General features: G+C 46.2%; 1 pseudogene; it reads left to right on the plus strand.

Moving 5' to 3' along the window:
* LOC119161724 (glutamate receptor ionotropic, delta-2-like) overlaps positions 1-13,063 on the plus strand; it is a 158,473-nt pseudogene that overhangs the window by 81,113 nt on the left and 64,297 nt on the right.

Here is a 13,063-nt window from a genome sequence, read left to right on the forward strand (position 1 = left end):
GAGTCTGACGCGGACGCCACTTGCGTTGCTTCGCTGGCTGCGAGGACGGAGCAGAGGTAGGCACACCACCGGAGGAATGGCGCGCCGGCGTTCCTTGCAAGGCTGGGGAATGGTGGCCCGCCGTGGCGTCTCGTTGTTGTTGAGACGCAGACTTCGATTTCGCTTGCTTGCGTTGCCACAGTCTCACCATGTCGTCGAGGTATTCATCTTCTGATGGCATAGTGTTTTCGGAGGATGAAATCTCCATGGACAGCATTTGGCTTGAGGTAGGATCATAGCCCGTAACCACGTTAGCGGCCGACATCGCCGGGCTGAGAGCCCTTAGCGAGGTGGCGTTGTAGCCGGGAGTGAAGGACGTCCCTCAAGTTGTCAAAACTGGACCCACTTGGACGAAGGTGTTGTCTAGGTGAAGCGGAGAACTTGGCGGTGACGATAAATCCAAGTTTCAGGGGTACCAAGGTGGATGTCTGCAGAAATAGCAGAAAATCTACGGAGGCGATGTGGAGTGCGTCCGTCACCATCGAGCGCTCGCAGCGCCCCCCCCCCCCCCCTATTAACCAGGCAGATCGGCCCCTGGCGTGGCATCGCCAGCATCACGCGACGAAGTGTTTTGGCGCCTTGAGTGTGCCGCATGGTCATGTTCTTATATCACACGTATCTCATGATTACCATGTTTGCACCAGTCACATACCTTCACCATCCATTCACGTGACGTAATACCAAATTTTGGCGTATGTGATGCTAGCGAAACGGCCGTGAGCGCATCATGAGTGTGGCATGTAGTCTTGTTGTTACATGACACGCCTCTCATGATTATGTTTGCAAAAGTCACATACCTTCGTCATCCATTAAGGTCCCGTAATATCCAATTGGGTGTTTGTGAAGCTACCGAAATGACTGCGAGCGTACCATGAGCGTGGCGCGTAGTCATGAATCATGCTTACATGAGATGCATGTCGTGATTTCCACATCACGGTCTGTCACTTGTGTTCGTCATGCAGTCATGTCATACCATGCCGATTTCGCAACACGTCATGCGAACGAAACCCATACAAGAGCAGCAAGACCTTGAAATATAAATCATGACATTCATGACATACATGGCATGATAATCATGCTATGACTAGTCAATTATGCTCGTCGTACAGTCATGTTATGCCATACAAAATTTGGTATTCATACCATTAACGAAATGGCCAGGAGAGCTAAAAGTCATAGGCGGCTATGCTAGGTTAGCAAAACGCGAGCACTCTATAGACTGACACCAGGCGCGACCGACGTGACCAGCGTCCATCAGTGCGCCCTGACGACAACCGGCGCGAAACGCGACGTGCTGCATTTCGTGCCGATGCGTTACCCAGACAACACTGCGTCTACCTCTTTTCGTGACAGAGGGACACCGGATGCGCTGAAAGGCGCATTCACTACAGCAACGCAGCGCGGTGCGGGCCTGCGAGTATATGGCAGGACCAGTGCCTGGCGTGACAACGCCGGCGTGACGCAACGAAATGAACGCCAACGAGCACGCGCACCGCGTCACGTCGAATTGTATTGGCGCCTTGACTGTGGCATGTAGTCATGTTTTCACACGACACGCATCTCATGATTTTTATGTTTGGACCATTCACATACCTTCCTTATTCATTGACATCACGTAACACCAAATTTGGCATATCTGAAGCTAGCGAAATGGCCGCGAGCACATCATGAGTGTGGCATGTAGTGAAGTTGTTGCATGACACACGTGTCGTGATTATCCTGTTTGGATGTGTCATTTAGCTATGTCCTTCGTTCGCGTCGCGTAATACCGAGTTTGGTACATGTGAAGCTAGTGAAACGGCCGCGAGCGCATCATGAGCGTAGCATGTAGTCATGTTGTTACGTGACACGCATCTCACGATGATCATGTTTGCACCAGTCACACACCTTCCTCATCCATTCACGTACCGTAATACGAACTTTGGTTTATGTGACGCTAGCGAAACAGCCGCGAGCGCCTCATGAGCGTGGCATGTAGTCAATGTGTTGAATGAGACGCATGTCATTATTTTCATGTTAGCGTCTGTCAGTTGTGTTCGCCATGCAATCATGTCATACCATACCAGTTTTGCAACATGTGAACGAATCCACCGCAGGAGTGGCAGGCCTATGAAATGTAAATCATGACATTTATGACAAACAAATCAATATTTTCATGTTATAACTAGCCAAATATGTTTTTCATACAGTCATGTTATGCCATACTAAGTTTGGTATCGATACCATTTTCGAAACGGCCAGGAGAGCTAAAAGTCGTAGGCGGCTAGATAGATAGATAGATAGATAGATAGATAGATAGATAGATAGATAGATAGATAGATAGATAGATAGATAGATAGATAGATAGATAGATAGATAGATAGATAGATAGATAGATAGATAGATAGATAGATAGATAGATACGCTCAAGGTCGCCGAAGTTCGCTAAGAAATGCTTTGCATTTAAAACTGGACCATCTCCCCGAGGGAATCCTGATGGAATGCGAAGCAGCAGCGGGGCCCATGACATTGACCCCGTTGAAACGGGCGTCGACGCGGGGGCTGGAAGAACGGTTTGGAGTGAAACTCGGTGTAGCGTGTTCTCGAGTAAACGTTTGTTTGAAACGCAAATAGACGAGAGGCGAGACGCGTTGAAGACGCTCGCTGTCAGCTTCCTTGGCTCTTGTCTCGTCGGTGTTACCCGCCAGCCGTCTGTATTCTCGAACACGATCGGTGTTCTTCACTCGTACCTCGTCGGTGTCGCTAATCTTCCGCAGCCGACGCTTGCTTTGCTTCCCGGCTTACGCTTCGTCGGTGTTGACGTCGCCATTAACGAACGCCATTGGCTTCGCTAACCCTCGCAACGCTGGCGACCGCCAGGAAAGGCACGCACACACTAGCGGGAAGCATGCCGTGAAGGCGTCCCGCCCGCCGGCGCGATCGTGTGGCAAGCAGCGGCGCCCTGTCCGCATTGTCAGCATCGCAATATTCTCGAGGCATGTGAGACATTTTAAATGAAAAAAGTGAGCCCCATAATTGTCTCTCAAGGGGAGGACACCTCAACAGTAGCTCACGAGGGGTGGGGGTAAAGGAGGGTTTGAAAGAATAGGAGCGAAATGTGAAGGGAGAGAGGAAGGAGAGAGGGAGGCGCAGGGGCAGCGAGCGACGGAAAACGACGGAAGTAAAGAGGAGATAGGAAAGGTGGACACGGTCGCAGGAGTCCGAGGACAGGGCACCACTCGGCGAGGGCTCTTGTCAGCGACAGGAGATGGCGTATACGATGGCGTATACGACAGCGCATCCAGAGCTGCGCTGACGTCGGAGATCACGGGGGCACAACCAGTCGCCACGAAATCTAGAGAACGAGTCCTCTCAAGGCGCGTGCAACTCGCGCATTTGCCGGCTCAAGGCTTCTCAGCAAAATATGGAGAAAAGTGGCGTGGGCGAGGCGATGCCCACGTGAAAAGTGGGCTCGAGCTTTGCGAGCCGTGGCGCAAGAGAGCTAACACGAGTATGGTCCATAGATGAAACAGGGGACCTTAGACACGAGGCGAGCGCGCGGCAGGCGAGGGAGAGACGTCACCGCGCACTGCTAAGAGGGCGTGAGCTGCTTGGCACTGCTCCAACACCTGTGGCGAGGGCAGTGATGCGGACAGAGGGACAGTGTTACACAGGTTAGTCAAAGAAGTGCTTCGCATATAAAATGCCATTTGTGTTCTTGGCTGCGGCGATAGAAGGACGTGTCGAGTCGTTTTCACATGTGTGCTCAGATCACGCCCGTCCTCTTCTTCCTTCGCAGCGCAATCCCGTTGATGTCGGTGGTGCTACATAGTAAATCTTTTGAAGTGGCAAAGGTGCTCCATGGTTCAAGGTCACTCTATTCGTGACTGACGCCGACGCGCCGCCATGTTGCTCAGGTCACAAAGCGGATGGGCGCATTGTTGCGTACGTGATTTTCACGTTGTTTTTGGACTAGTTATGCGGCACGTAGTGTTCTAATTGAAAAAAAAAGATGGCTGTGAACACGTTCGTAATCACTTTTCGAGACGATGGTGTGCTCTTAGGCAGCATTTGCATGCGCGAATCGCGTGAAGCAAACACCGTGCATAACTTTATTTTGTGTAAATAGGCATGCATCGCTCGTTTTGCGACACATATCTTAGCGACTTCTAGTGGATTCGCTTGTACAAAGTTTTTCTTTTTGTGTCTGGGTGCAATAGAGACACTCTCAATCATTTCTGTACGTTTAAGGATTCCCAAAGACGTTGTATTGCGCAGTACATATAGAACACGTGTTCTGAGATGAGAAGGTTGAGCATCAGAAAAGAAATAATGAGCTATGTTCAGTATACATGGAAGCAGCCTGCTTCGACGGGACAGGGTAAACAGTGAGACGATGGGTTTGTAAAATCACTACTACTCTTGATTCATTCGCAGCGCACCTAAAAAAGGCAGCATGTGAGTGCGCTTCGTACAAGTGAGCGCTGCGTTTCGGAAAAGTAAATGCAGCACCAGCTTAGCATTTCTGGGATTGCAAGTTCCTTATAGTGGCATGAGCACTACGCTCTAAATACCAAAACCTTTGATGTTGACATTCGCTTCTCTTTACGTGGGAAAAAAGAAAACAGGCTCCTATGAAAAGTAAAAAAAAAACATTTTAGCTTAAGCGCCTGTCATTAATGAAACTGCCAATATCCTCCCCCCCCCCCGAATTCCAGCCGGAAAGAATAGTACAGACAAAAAGTGAATGAATGAGCTCAAAAAACTGAACTGTCACCTAAAAAAGAAGTTCAAGGCATTGCAGCAGTACAAACGTGGCCTTTCCAGAACATATTATCGAATGAAGGATTGTAAGTTTTCCAATCAACATTTTTTCCGAATATCCAGGAGCCTCTCAGAGGATTCTGTGAAAAGACTGACAAATACTTTTCAGAATAATAAAGAGAGTTTTACCAACGCTGCACTATTGTTCGCCAAGGGCTTATGATTGCGATCGAGCGAAACTTTATTTTCGCTACATCTCCTCACATGATATTTCTGCAGTGAGACAATTGTGTAAAAGTATTGCAAATTAGGCTAGATGGTACGGATGCAGTGCTCCTTTGTGTCCCTTCGGTTTTCTGTCTTCGTCGTTATCGCACTGTAACCAAAAGGGCAACTGTGTTCAAATATAATGGGCACTGATATCCCTCATTCACGCGCTTAAAACGGCTTGTGTGCAGCGAAAATTAACTGAGATGCTAGTTAGTCACCCCAACGTTTCCTCAGCTCATCATAAAATTAGAAGCACTTTCATTGCTACAGCGGAACGCAAAGCCGCAAGCACAACGACACTACAAGGCAATCGCCGCTTTCTTCTGACCTGGGCAATATTACCGCTGCATCTCCACTTCGATACATTGGCTGGTATGTGGGACCACCACTTCAGAACTTTTAGTATAATCTCCTTGTTGCTCGGCTGCTGACCCCAAGGTGGCGGCTGCATTTCGGTGGAGCCGATATAGTAAAGGTCCATGAACTGGGCGGCGTCAGTGCACGTTATGGCACCACATGGTAGAAATTTCCGGAGCCCTCCGCTACGGCGTCTCCCAAAGTCACATCGTGCTTTCAAGAACATGAAGCTCTACATCAAATAGGTGTTATTACGCTTTTGGCGTCATGCTAATTAGGGATCAACATTCTTTTGAGGTGGAGGGCCGAACTGCATGAAGCCGACACGGCGGAGCCTGCATATTGAATCGGCGAGAGGGGGGAAGGGACTTTTGCAAACAAGCATAAATACTTCGGCAGATCCCACGTATCTTGGAAATCGATGTTGTGCGAAACATGAGAAGGAAAGGGAAGTGTTTACATGTAACTTTTTTATTGAGCGAAACGTTATTAAGTGGCCTAAAAGATATGTAGAGCTGTTGTACGCACAGACATATCCAAAACAGTCGCTTGTTTACGGTTGTGTAACGATGCCAACATCAGCATTCATATTAGCAACACCAGAAGTGGTAATCCGATATGTAGCGCTTGTGCCAGACAGGATGGCGACACTCCATGCACACAGCTATATAAATGGGCTTCAGTGGATGGCACTTCACTACGATTGCCGTAAACCGGACGTGACGGCTGTATGATAGCAGTACGCAAGTACTGTTTATAAGATTCGATAGCCTACACTGCAACCACCGCTAACGTTTTTAGAACATTACGGTCTATTTGAAAAAAAAAAGTCACAGCTTTGCCGCAAAGGGGAAGCAATGAACACGATAGCAACAAATTGGAAGGTCACGCGCAGAATGGCAAGCAGATCAAAATGCGCCCTTTGTTTCTCACGCACAAATGGCGCACAGAACGTACCAACAGGTACAGATGCACGTGAATAAGCGTCTCAGTTGTTATTTCGCTGTGCCTGAAAAGCGCGCGCTTTTCGCAAACGGACATTGCAATAATTGCTGTGACATTTGTGCACCTGGTAACTACAACAGAATCGGTCCACGTAAAACCCGAGGCCAGCCAAAACAATATCCTTTTAACCTCGAGATAAGGTCACGCGAGGGAGTATCGCCCCCCACCCTCTTCAAAGAGGGGCGGAGTACGCGTGGAAGATCGGAGCGCGCGCCGCCGCGCGATATGGCGATGCGTGCTCATTGCGCAATTTTGCTGGTAATGCTGAAAACACGATAATTCCCCCCGAGATTCCCGTCAGTAGCGGTAAGTGGAAGACATAGCTTGCATTTTGTACGTAGAAGGATATACCCCTCGGTGTCTTTGTGGTCAACGTCTCGCGCTCACGATTCAGAGGACCCAAGCTCTATTCCGCGCGCTGGCGTCTGTTTCTGGATTTTTCTTTTCGCCTTTTCATATGTATAGATATTTATACATATATGGTGAGGTGACGGCGACACGGGCAGTAAAATCCAGCTGTGAATGTCCAAATAATTGCTATCGCAATAAAGCAGTTTCGAGATTTGCTGTGGCTCTGTGGTAGAATACTTAATCGCCACACGGAAGCCTACAGCTCGATTCCTGCTGAGACCATCGCATTCAATTTATGCGTTTGTTTGGTATACTTTGCCGATGCCAGCCTTTAGGCGCGGTGCTCATTAGGGCTGACCTAGTTGGCGTCCATCGCGCCCCACAAAGCCCAAAGTGAAACTGAACGCCTGCACAACAAAATAAAAGCGGAAACAGATGTGTAAACAACCGATTTTTGTGTAATCAACAGTACGACAGCACACAATGACGATACTAATGATAATATTCTTATTTAATATCAACATGTAGCATCACAATATCTGACATGTCAAGAGATGATACGACTAAAAGCAGAATAACTGCCTGACAAAGGCCCTACCACCTAAGCACTGTTTAACAGAATTTCAAACACGTGTAACTTATACAATTCAAGAAGGCGGAATATTCAAGAGAGAAAAAAGGAATATATATCAGGAACAGTTCGTGATACACAAAAAATCATTTAAACAAATACACTATTTTTATGCAAATGTCGTACGCCACATAACACTTGAGGCTCTGCTCATGAGAGCACAGAGGACAAGAAATACGATTGAACGACACGCTTGAACACAGATTTTGACATGACTTCATTGACATAATTAGTTAGAACTTGTGTATGGTGATTTAGAAAAGAAGGTATCAAGTATTTAGGTTGATTAGTTCTGTATTTAGTTGTACAAAGTGTAAGTTCGAAGTAGCTGTATCTCAAACTATATTGTTTACGTGTGGTCAAACACATGTGTGAAAATCTTGATCGATCTTTTCGCATTTCTCTGTGTATGTATGTAGCAAGTCCTAGGTTATATAGCGGACCAATTTTTAAGATATCATTTATTTAAGAAGAATGGTGCTGTGTGGTCAAGCCACTTTATCTTTTCTATGTGCCGGACAGCTTGCTTCTGGAGGACTGTCAGCTCACCTAAGTTGGTTTTGCTTGTGTTGCCCCACATTAGTAAACCGTTTTATAGCTGAGACTGTATCATAAAATAATACAGCTGACGTTTTAGCCAAGTCGCAACTAGATGCCGGATTTTAAAAAGCATTCCCTTAGATCTAGAAATGATAGTATGTAATTCGTTTACATGATGAGTCCAGTTTAATTGTTGTTGGAGTAGTACTCCCCAAACTTTATATACCGATACCCGGTAAATAACACAAGCATCAAAAGAAAGAGGAATGTCCGCATCATCAGGTTTGTTTCTAGGTTTGCAAACAATGTATTTAGTTTTACACATATTTAGCTGAAGTTGGTTGAGAGATAACCAAATCAGCAGTTCACGCAATGAATGGTTTGCCGCTGTTTCCAAGAGGGCTAAATTTTTACTAGAAAAAGAAACAAAGTAGTATCGTCAGCGTAGAGCATCATTTCAGGTATATACGGTATGTTCACAATATCGTTAATATAAATGATAAAAAATAGGGAACTCAAAATGGAGATGTGGTGTACGCCACACTTATTTCCTTCAACTTTGAGGATACGCTGTTATGACTTACAAAATGAAATCTGTCTGAAAAATAATCATTATTAAAAGTTAAGGCAACACCTCTGATTCCATATAGAGCTAGTTTTTGAAATAAAATGCCATGCTTTACTGAATCAAAAGCTTTTTATTTCAAATCGAGGAAAACTCAAACAGTGCATATATAGTTTATTTTCAAAATTATACAATATTTCGTTAACAGTCAGCAGTGCCTCTTCAGTAGACTTATTCTTTCGAAAACCATTACATTATCACTAGCATCATCTGTTTGTCTGCCCCTCCATTCATCTGTCCGTGCGTCCATCTGTGCACGCTTACATTCATCCATTGGCCAATCTTTCCGTCCGTCCATTCGTCCTACCATACCTGCATACATCCACCTATTCCTTCATCCATGCACACGTTGGCCTGTGCGTTTCTTCGTACGTCCATCCTTTATACTAGTCAGCGACTTCAACGCATACATTATAGACCCCGCAAGGGCGTCTGTGAGATCAGACGTTTGGTGCGTGGCGTAATCACGGACCCGAGCTAACGGGGGAGTTTCAACTCCCTCCCACGCTTAGCCGTGCGTGGCTGAGCCGTGTCAGAGAAAAACGGGATCCTAGGGGTTGAGCCGATGCCGGGTGATTGGACCTTTAAGGCCCTCCAATGGAGGCAACACACCCCTTTGACCTGAGCTTCACGTAGACGGCACCCCTGGGCTGACGCACTCAAGGGAAATCAGTAGTCGCCTTTTCCTTTCTTTCTCTCTTTACATCTTCGTCTTTTTCTCAATTTTAAATCTATCCTGTCTTCTTCTATTTTCTATTTACTTCATTGTTTCCTCGCGGCTAGGGTTAACCTTGTGTGGCTATCCTGTCTAGGATAAACCATATTCGATTAGAGCAATAGGATACTGCTAGCGTAGTTCAGACATTATGCATTTTCTGACACGTCCCCTTTATTGGCTTCGTGGTGGTTGGTAGGGGCCGCTGCCGAAGAAACCCCCTCGCCCCTCCCCCGTAACCGATCGTGCCTCTAAAAGCACCATGTAGCATCACTTTTTCTTCATCAAAACATAGCAAGCATCCCTAAATTCCGAGTCCTTCATTTTTAACACCCTATACAAAAGTCAGAGCAATCTCACCTTTTCTTGTGGCCAAGTGTCTAAAAGACACCATTGTAAAGCTACAAAGGTGACAAGTGGGGATTTTCTTCTTGAACTAATTCATCACTCCATAATAAAATCCTCCGTCTAATTTACAACCTTCCTCACAGACATACAACAGATCACTTGTTTAGTGAACATGAAATCATCAATGTTTACCACCTATACATTTACAGGCTTTTACGCCGCTATAAGATCGAACAAAAAAAACGTTCATTTACTATTACAGATATCGCTTCCATGATACGTTATCAATCAAAGTACCCTCACCGTCATCAACCACCTTGGATGCTTCCTCGTATAAGAACTAACTATGGACAACAAAAAATTACTTATCAGCTACCGTTACAATTAAACAGGTTATATTCATCAGGTGTTAACATAGCAGATATCACCCTTTCTCAACTTCGCCAATATCTTATTAACACTCCTGACAATTAAGACCTTATCTTCAAAGTTCGTAGATAACAATTAGGGAAAACAATAAACAAAAACACAAAGGATGAAAATGCAGTCACCGCTGCATGTAAATAATATGTTTAATGTATTCGTGCTTTACATATTGCGACTTTTGATTTATATTACTATATATGTTTATTGCACTGTGTCTGTGTGGGTTTTTTTTTTTCTTTTTTAGTTTGAAGGCTTTATCAATTCTAATTTTGTTAATGTTGTGTATTCTTGTCAGCTGTGGTGTTCTGTTGCCGCCACCGCCACTGCCTTATGTACATTGGGGGGTGAGAACTTAGTCAAGCGGATAATCGCTTTTATTCTCACCCCCTCCATCAACTGTGTATTGGTGGAAATAAAAACCATTATTATTATTATTATTATTATTAACTAAAGGACAAGGCAGAGCTCGACAAACTTGCACACCTTGTTGCTTTTGGCAATATCCCTCTATCAGTAGGTGCACACTGTACAGTTAACACAGTGCAGGGCGTGGTATTCGAAAAAGACTTGATGACATTAACCGAAGATGAATATTGATAGATGAAAGGTGCAGCGATTCACAATCAGACGCAACAACAGAGACATTTCAACTAAACACCTATTACTCACTTTCAATTCAACCATTCCATCTCAGACAATCAATCAAAACCAGCTATGTAAAACTTCCTATGCTTGCATACATTCCAAATCAGAGACGTTGTTTTAAATGCCAGCGATTTTACATGGACATCCGACGTGCCGAGGTCAGCTGACTTGCGCTAAGTGCGCCACAACTGGTCACGGTACTGATGAATGCAACCACGATGAGGTGATCTGTGCAAACTGCGGAGGTAGTCGTTCTGCATACTCTAGAGCGTGCCCAGCCTGGAATAAAGAAAAGGCAATTATCCATATAAAATTAAAACAAAGTATCTCATTTCATGAAGCACGACAATGAGTCCTACATCTATCTTTTGCACTAAGAACATCTTTCGCTGAAGTGGTGCGACGAGAGGCGGCACCACAATGGCCCTTGGTGAATACCTGGCCTATGCCTAGCGTGTCCAGGCTAAAGCCAATCGCCCCTGCGGTGGGAGCAGCCAGTGCTGCCCCGCCTACAATCAACCAGTCCACACTGATGGTTTCTACAAGACGTGGCAGCCGCCAGGGAAATGAAGAGGCTAAGAGGGTCCTATCAACCCCTGGCTCGGTGGGGACAAAGACTTCGTCAGTTGAGGTGAAGTCTAAATGACAAACAGATCGCTCTGCAGAGCGGGCGTCCAGTGCCTCGTAGGAGGTAATGAACACCACTTCTAGCAAAATGGAGCAGGTAGCGCCAAAAGAGCGGCGACCTTTCGTCGCCGCTCTTTTGGCGCTACCTAACACAGCCGTCGACTAACACATTTCTTGAAATCAAAATGCCTGCTTGATCCGCACCAGTGTGGCTTTCGAGATGGATGGTTTACTGCTGACCATCTCGTATGGATATAAACACATATTAGAGACGCTTTCATTCACAATCAATTTTTTCTCTCAGTGTCTTTAGACATTGAGAAAGCATACGACACCACATGGCAATTCGGAATACTGAGAGACCTCTAAGAACACTGTATTCGTGGAGGAATGCTGAACTTTATTGAGAGCTACTTGTCTAACCAAACTTTCCATGTTAAAATAGGCAACGTTTTGTCACGACCGTTTATCCAGGAAACTGGAGTAACACAAGGTGGTGTGCAAAGCTGCGCGCTTTTTATAACAAAAATGAATTCTCTGCGTCTATGTATCCCACGAACTATGTTCTACTCGACATATGTAGACGATATCCACATAGGGTTCAAGTCATGCAACCTTGCAATATGTGAGAGGCAGGTTAAGCTCGGTCTGAATAAGGGGTCTAAATGGGCAGATGACAATGGATTCTGCCTTCACCCAAAAAAGAGCACCTGCGTCCTATTTTACAGCAGGAGAGACCTGCATTCAGATCCAAATATTGCCCTGCAGGGCCATCGTCTTCCCGTAAAAACGGAACATAAATTTTTAGGAGCCATGCTGGACATGAAACTAACATTTGTATTGCACCTCAAATATATTATAAACAAGTGCATGAAAACAATGAATATCGTAAAAGTTTTATCGCGCAAGATTTGGGGCAGTGACAGAAAATACCTCATGAGTCTATACAAGAGGCTTATACCCACGCGCATAGGCTATAGCCCCGTGTACATGGACGCGACGGGGGCGGACTGAGTTGAGTGGCGGGTTAAGCTTACCTCGACGCGCCCGAGTTTATATGAACTCGCACGGACGAGTTGAGGTGAGCCGTGATCGCAGCGACGCTTTGCGTCGAGGCGAGCCGAAAGTCCGTCTTCCGGTACCGGTTTCCGCTCCTCCAAGCCTGCGCTCTCACCTTTCCTTCCTCCGTGGCTCTCGCCGCTGTGGGCTGCGGTTGTTTACGCAGTTGTCGCTCCGCCACCGCGATGCTACCGCTGAGGATGGGCCCCTTGCCAGCCCTACCCTTGCTTCTGAACTGCTGCTTCTGTTGATGACGACCGTTCCACTGCTCAAATAATATTTCCTCTTCTTTCCACTTTTCTCCCTTTTCCCTTCCCCGCAGGCACTGCGCCGTGCTCCCGACCGGGTTGCAGAAATTAGGTGCCTTTTCTCATCTTCTAACCACTACCACCACTACCGATGGCTATCTCAGCTCCCGTCTTGGTATTTTTTCTCAGTTTGCACCAGCTGTACTTTATGGTTGTGTTGGTGTCTTGGCTAACAGTGCACAGCGCGATGGCAGCAGTGGTTCTGTTGCGGCACAGCGCTCGCCGCAGGCGTATCCGCAGCCTGACGCACCGTCCCCTGTTCACCCCTTTTTTGACGCTTGCTATCGAGCAAATCACTCAGTTTTTTTCTCGTTGACTAAAGCTAGCAACGTCGTTATTTCATCATCTGTCCACATGGTGCGTGGAGCCCGCGA

This window comes from Rhipicephalus microplus, chromosome 3 (genome assembly GCF_043290135.1).
Source record: "Rhipicephalus microplus isolate Deutch F79 chromosome 3, USDA_Rmic, whole genome shotgun sequence".
Taxonomy (NCBI): Eukaryota; Metazoa; Arthropoda; class Arachnida; order Ixodida; family Ixodidae; genus Rhipicephalus; species Rhipicephalus microplus.